Here is a 6000-nt window from a genome sequence, read left to right as displayed (position 1 = left end):
ACGCAGCCCAGAAGGGGCCCAGGCTCCCAGCTGGGTCCCAAACGCTCCGGCCACAGCCATAGTGCATCGGGGAGGGCGCTTGCCTTGCACGGGATAACCCGGCTTCAACCCCCAGCACCCCAGATGGTCCCCTGAGCCCGCCAGGAGTGATCCTGAGTGCAGAGCCCGGAGCAAACCCTGAGCACTGCCGGGGAGACCCTAAAACAAAACAAAACAAAACACTGTTAGTAAAAGATACAAAACACTCTCCACAGCTCCTGCCCCGGTCTTGGACCGGAAATCCTCTAAGCTCTGTTCTGTAGTTGTTGGACCCCAACTGGTGATGCTCAGGTAACTCCTGCCTCCGTGCTCAGGAGTCAGGAGTAAGCTTGGAGCAGTACTGGCTGTGGCCCCAAAATAGTAACAATCAGGAATCTCGAGCTTCTGGCAGGTCACCCCTGGATATTAGCTATGGATCAGTCCTGGCTGTGCTCGGGGCACCACTGGGGATGCTGGGGATCAAGCCTGGGTGGGTCGCGGGCGAAGCAAGTGACCTACCCCTATTCTGTGGCTGCGGCTCTGGGAGCATCTAAGCAACAGAACGTGTTAAAGCTGCAAACACAGGGCTGGAGCAATAGCACAGCGGGGAGGGCGTTTGCCTTGCACATGGCCCACCCGGGTTCGATCCCCAGCATCCCGTAGGTCCCCCCAAGCACTGCCAGGAGTAATTCCTGAGTGCAGAGCCAGGAGTAACCCCTGAGCATCGCTGGGTGTGACCCAAAAAGCAAAATAAAATAAAATAAAATAAAATAAAATCTTAAAAAAAAAAAGCAAACCTGCAAACACGGACCTACCGAGAGCATTCTTACATAACCCAGCAGGGAGGCAGCAGAACACTGAGGTCTTTATTTTCGTTTAAGAAGACGCACTGTCTGAAAATCAGACTGAAGCCCCTGAGATGGTGGTGAGGAGGGCAGAGACGGGAGTGGCGAGGGGTCGAGCCGAGGTACCCCTGCGCCCGGGCTGATTGTCTGCTGCCCCCTGGTGCCGACTGTGCGCCATTGCAGAAGGGTGGCGCCCTGGCTCAGGCTGGGGTGTCTCACCCTGCTCAGGGCGTGGGTGTGAACCCCAGGTCCAAGCCCTCACCCTGCAGGCTGAGAGACGTTTCAGGCCCGACGTCTCACTCCTATCCCTACACCCCAGACTACACACGCACCACCGTCAATCCACAAGGTGTGATGTGGACAGCAGGACACAGGTCGTCAGCAACCACGGTCTCTTGGCGGACAATTTTATTTTGGGGTCCGACTCAATATTGGACACACGGGGAAGCATCTGCACCCCACACCAGATGTGATTTCTAAGTGGGGCCGGCTGACAGTTAAGGGGGTGGGGGGGAACCTGTCTTGCACGCGGTTGACCCTGGTTCGATCCCTGGCACCACATATGGTCCCTGAGCCCTCTGGGAGCAATCCCCGAGCTCAGAGCTAGGAATAACTTGAAAGTCACCAGGTGTAGCCCCCCAAACAACAAAAAATAAATTAAAAATTTGACCCTGGGATGTGGTCGGAGGTCATGTGGGGGAAGGGTGATGCGGGCCGAATACAGACTAGAGACTGAACACAATGGCCACTCAGCACCTTTATTGCAAACACCTAATCAGAGAGAGAGAACAAAAGGGAATTCCCTGCCATAGTAGCAGGGTGGGGTGGGAGGAGAGGGGACTGGGGAGGGGGGGAGGGATGTTGGGTTTACAGGTGGTGGAGAATGGGCACTGGTGAAGGGATGGGTTATCGAACTTTGTATGGGGGAAACATGAGCACAAAGATGTATGGATCTGTAACTGTACCCTCACGATGACTGTCTAAAAATAAACTAAAAAAAAAAAAATTGACCCTGGGGGCTCCTGCATGCGAAGCATGCATGCCAGCCCTTTGACCTCCCCCAAGCCTATTTTACTAATTTACTAATTTATTTATCTTGGGGGCCACACCCAGCAGTGCTCAGGAGTCCTCCTGGTGGGTGCTTGGGGGTTTCTTCGAGCAGCGCCGGGGGTGCCCATGTGGGCCTGGGGAGCAAACCTGGGGCTCCCACACCCAAAGCCACACTCCAGCCCCTGAGCTGTCCTGCCCTATTTTGTTTGTTTGTTTGTTTGTCTCACCCAGCAGTGCTCAGAACTTACTCCTGCCTCTGTACTCAGGGATCACTCCTGGAGGGGTGCTGGGGATCGAATCCGGGTCAGCTGCATTCAAGGCAAACGCCCTCCCCACGGTGCTATCTCTCTAGCCCCTACTGTACGATTCATTAATAAATAAAATAAAAACAGGCCCTGACTTCTGTCTTCATTTTATAGATTGGTTTCTGGCCACACCCGCCAGCCTCAGGGCTCACTCCTGGCGGGGCCGGGGCCCACACCCAGGACCGGCCTCGTGCGAGGCAGCATCGGACCCACCTACTGTCTTCCTGGCACCCCAGATACGAGCCAGTGTCAGGAACGGACACGCGGCAGCTGGGCCCGTTTCGGAGCCGGGGGACGGTCTGATGGGGGCTCTCTGTGCCCGCACCCCCAGGCAGGGTCGGGGAGCAGAGGGGCCTCGGCTTTGAGACTCCCGAGGTGGCCACACCCCCACCTGGGTGGGGCCCAGGGTCCTGGGCACCCCAGGCTAAGGGGAAGCCCTGTTCCTGGGCCTGCCAGGGGTTTGGCCTGGAAGGGCACAGAGAGGGAGCTCTGTCCTCAGACACCCCAAGACACCCCGCTCTGTCTCTCTGCCTCCTGTCCTCTCTAGGGGCGGAGAGCCCTTTCCCCTGACCCCACAACCATGCTCTGCTCCTTTCATGTCCTCAGAGAATCCCCCCACCACATGCACGTGCGCGCACGCACGCACACACACACACACACACACACGCACACGCACACGCACACGCACACATACACACATGCACACGCACACACCGAGGCCTGTGGGGAACATGGGCCTGCCGCGGAGGGTTCTGGGAGCAGGCCTGGTTTGGCGTCCTGGAGATGACGGCGGCTGAGAAGCCAGTGGGGAGCAGGGCCCAGCCCGGGGCTGCAGGGATCCTGGTGGGAGAAATTCTTTGACGTTTTTGGCCACACCCTGCAGTGCTCAGGAGTCACTCCCGGCAGTGCTCAGGGGACCAGACGTGGGCGGGCTGTGTGTAGGGCAAGTGCCTCCCTGCTGCACTGTCGCTCGGCCTCCAGGGGGTGGGGGCAAATCTCTGGGGGGAGGCCTGGGTCCAGGGAGGAGCATGTGAGCACGAGGGGCGGAGGCTTTATTTAGGGACCAGGCAGGGGAGGGCTGTAAGTAGCTGATGGGGCCCAGCTGGCCTGCCGGGAGGGAGCCTGGTGGGTAGCGAGAAAGAGGTGCTTGGGCCAGGCCCTGGCGCCCGCAGGGCTGAGGCGGGTGGGGCAGGCCGCGCTGGGCTTCTGGGCTCGGCCGGCCCTGACCTTCCCACCGGCTTCCCTCCACCTTCGTCCTCGGGGGACTCTGGAGCGGGGGGGGGCTCAGGGCCCCGGCCAGGACGTGCTGCACCCTGATCACCCCCTCTCTGCTCTCCTGGATCCAATCGGGGGCCACGCCGGAGAGCTGTAGCAAGAGCACTGAGCTTGGGAGCTGGGCCCGGGAGCGAGGTGGGTGCCTTCACCCAGAGCTGCAGGGGCCGAGCGGGTGCAGTGCCAGGTGGGTGGAGCCCAGAGTGCCCGGAGCAGAGCTGCAGGGAGCCCGGGAGACGCTCTGGAGCCGCTTCCCTGCTCGGGGATGTATGTAGTGCCGGAAACGGAACTAGGGTCAAGGGCCCCCCCTGAACTAGCTCTCCAGCCCGCAGGCTGTGCGGAGAGGCGGTTGGGATTAGACCTAGCCTGGGTCTGGGGTTACTCCTGGCTTTGTGCTCAGGAGTGTCCCCTGGTGATTCTCAGGGAATACTACAGTCTTGGGGAGTCTAAAGGGGACCGGAGCCCTCGGTCCTGTTCCATCTCTCTGGCCCTGCAGGCGGAATTTGCTGGGTTTTGCCTCTGTTTGGGGGTCAGGCCCAGGGTTCTGGGGGTTGCTCCCAGAGGTGCTCAGGGGACCCTGCAGTGCCAGATTCTCTCTCCCGCACACAGGCTGGGTAAATCACTGGATACACTCCAGAATTCTGTTCTAGATGGCGGTGTCCGGGCCGAGAGCGGTGGCACAGCCGGGAGGGGGCCCGCCTTGCACGAGGCTGACCTGGGTTCTATCCCCGACACCCCACAGGGTGCCCTGAACCCCCAGGAGTCATCCCTGAGCACAGATCCAGAAGTAGAAGTCCCTGAAAATTGTTGGGTGTGGCTCCAAGCAAAAATAAAAAAGATTTCATACTCTCCATGAAACCCTTGGGGAAACACAGGAGCAGGGTGGGGGCTGCGAGCGTGTGCCCGGTGCCCGCACACTCTCAGTGCTCCATGACCTCGATGACCTCACTCTGCAGAACCCAAGAGAGGAGAGTTAACCTGCAGGGCCAGCGGTCAGTGGGGGAAGGCGCCTGGCCAGACTAGGGTCAGATCCCTGGCACCCCAAAGTGTTCCCTGAGCACTGCCAGGAGCGATCTCTGAACTAGAGCCAGGAATAAGCCCTGAGCACTTCCAGGTGTGGCCTAAACACACACACATGCACACATGCACAAGAAACACATGCACAAGAACACGCACACACATGCGCAAGCACATACACCCATGCACACATGCACATGTGCGCATGCACACACATGCACACACACGCATACGTGCACACAAAAGAAAAAAAGGATAAAGAGGAGGGAGAGGAGAAGAGGGGAATTAGGCCCAGAGCTAGAGGCAAGAGGAGAGGTGAGGAGGTGGGGAGGAGGGGGGCCCTGAGGGCAAGAAGGGGACCACCCTTCATCAGGGGCACAGTGGGACAGACCCCAGACCCAGGGCACTGTGGGAAGGTGGGAGGGACCCTGGCCCCAAAGGGCATGAGCTCAGGGGCCACTTTAGCTCTTACCTGCCCTGGAGAGCCATGTAAGAAAGCGGGTCCGTTCCCCTAGGTCTTCCAGACCAGAGAGAGAGACTCACTCAACGAGAGCACTGACCAGTGAGGCCTCTCCAGGTCTGGCTGGGCCCCACGACATGGACATAGAGGTACACGGAGATGTAGAAAGTTTGGGAGCAAGAACTTGTATTTAGGGAAGTTGAAGAAGGAGATCGTGGCAGGAAGGCGAGTCCCAGTGTGTGCAAAGGCCCTGGGACAGGGGCAGTGACACAGGAAGGGTGGGCTGGCTCGGGCTGGCTCAGGCTGGAGGCTGTCGGCTTGTGGGCTGGACCTTTGCATCGGTGGGGTCCAGTGTCACAGGGGTCCTGGTCTGGAGCTCCTCGGGGCTGTTCCTGATCCAGGGGCTGCAGGTTCCAGTGGGTCATCGCTGCCTGGCCTTAACCAGAGGCCTCCAGACAGCTGAACTCTCTGACCTCCTGGCGGCCTCGGTGGTTTGTGTGGTTAGCTCAGGCCCAGCGAGGGGACTGACAAACAGGAAGGAAAAGGTCCCATGTGCTGACTCTGGGTGAAAGGACAACGACGGGCGGGGGAGGGGAGGCTGGGGAGGGGGCCCCAGTTCCCAGCCCAGAGCGAGCGTCCCAGGCGGTGCGTGCCAGAGATTCTGGGCCCGGGGCCAAGTCTCTGCCCTGGACTGTCCACCATGGGCACAGGATGGGGACCAGTTTCTGGGTCCGCTGGCCACCCCAGGGACCTCGACACCAGTGTGACGAACACAGCTGCTTGGGTCCATTTCTGCAAGCGTGGAGCGGGTGCCGTGGCTGGTCTGGGCAGTGTGGGACGGCCCTGAGGGCAGAGAAGGGGACCCCGTAACCAGGAAAGGGGGCTTCTGGGGCTGGGGGCCTTCGGGAGGCCTTGGAACTCCCCTCGGTTTCCCCAGAGAGACAGGAGGAAGCTGCGGTAGATGAGCTAGCTGCTTTTGAGGGGACCCTTCACAGTAGCGTGGGGTCCCGGGACTAGCCCCGGAAATCCTCCC

The sequence above is a fragment of the Sorex araneus genome, chromosome X (genome assembly GCF_027595985.1).
Source record: "Sorex araneus isolate mSorAra2 chromosome X, mSorAra2.pri, whole genome shotgun sequence".
Classification (NCBI taxonomy): domain Eukaryota; kingdom Metazoa; phylum Chordata; class Mammalia; order Eulipotyphla; family Soricidae; genus Sorex; species Sorex araneus.
The sequence above is the reverse complement of the archived record's forward strand: the minus strand, read 5'-3'. Positions refer to the sequence as shown.